Source organism: Zea mays, chromosome 10, assembly GCF_902167145.1.
Source record: "Zea mays cultivar B73 chromosome 10, Zm-B73-REFERENCE-NAM-5.0, whole genome shotgun sequence".
Taxonomy (NCBI): Eukaryota; Viridiplantae; Streptophyta; class Magnoliopsida; order Poales; family Poaceae; genus Zea; species Zea mays.
In genome coordinates this window covers 121,942,350-121,943,352 of record NC_050105.1, presented here as the reverse complement: position 1 = coordinate 121,943,352, position 1,003 = coordinate 121,942,350, and the positions used below count along the sequence as shown (strand labels likewise).

The 1,003-nt window shown below is 32.8% G+C and overlaps 1 non-coding gene across 1 annotated transcript; it reads right to left on the bottom strand.

Annotated features, from left to right (window-relative positions):
- Positions 1-447: 447 nt before the first annotated feature.
- On the bottom strand, positions 448-528 carry TRNAL-AAG (transfer RNA leucine (anticodon AAG)). The gene has a single exon. It is a non-coding gene; the product is annotated as a tRNA-Leu (tRNA).
- Between the last annotated feature and the right edge of the window lie 475 nt (positions 529-1,003).

Here is a 1,003-nt window from a genome sequence, read left to right as displayed (position 1 = left end):
TTGATCAATGGCACCAATATATATATATCTCTTCTAATGCTGTCATTATACCATAGTGTAGCATTTATATTATGTTTAAATGATATGATTAGACAAACAATAGTTTAGTTTCACGGGCATGTTTACTACTCATTTTTAAAGAACTACATTCCTAGAGCTAGAGGTCATAAATACAAGGAGAAAGGTTTTGTAACAAAATAACATGAAGAGAGAAGCCTTAACTACAAGGAGAAAAAGGGTAACTAAAATCAAAGAAGAATATTCTTAGAGGCCATATAGAAAAACTTTTAAAGAATTATATTCTTAGAGGTCATAACTATAAGGACAAATAAAATTAGTATCTAAAAACAAGAAGAATATTTCTGGTGGCCACATTTGAAAAAAAAATATAATAACTTTGAAAAGAGTGGGATTGGAGATAAAGTATGAAAAAAATTTAAAAACAATTGATGAGAGTGGGATTTGAACCCACGCCCTTTCGGACCAGAACCTTAATCTGGCGCCTTAGACCAACTCGGCCATCTCATCAAGTTGTTTCAAAAGTCCACATAACAGTTTTTGTTGAGTACGTTAGCTGTTTTGTAGATCTAACTTTCTCCCTTTTCATTGTTTGAACTTAGGTAGATTATCCAACTCCTCAAAGCCGAATGGAATCTGTGTCGCTCACATCACTCAGCCAATCCATTTCCGTGCACTCCTCGTCTGTAATGTAATATGGAACACCATGTGCTTCTACACTATGGTATATTGTTTCCATAAGGCATGTAATTGCATTGATGATATCTTGCTACCTTTTTGTAGACACATAGGTAACTCATTTATGTATCAAGAATAAGAAATATGAAGTGTGCAAAGAAAAAACTCAAAGGTCTCAAATGCTCCAAGAACATAATGAATTTTTATCCAATCAGCTTTATATGCAATATTATATCCAAGAATGTTGAGCACAACATATATTATGGTGTATACAACAATGATGTTACAAATAGTCTTATAACGAGAG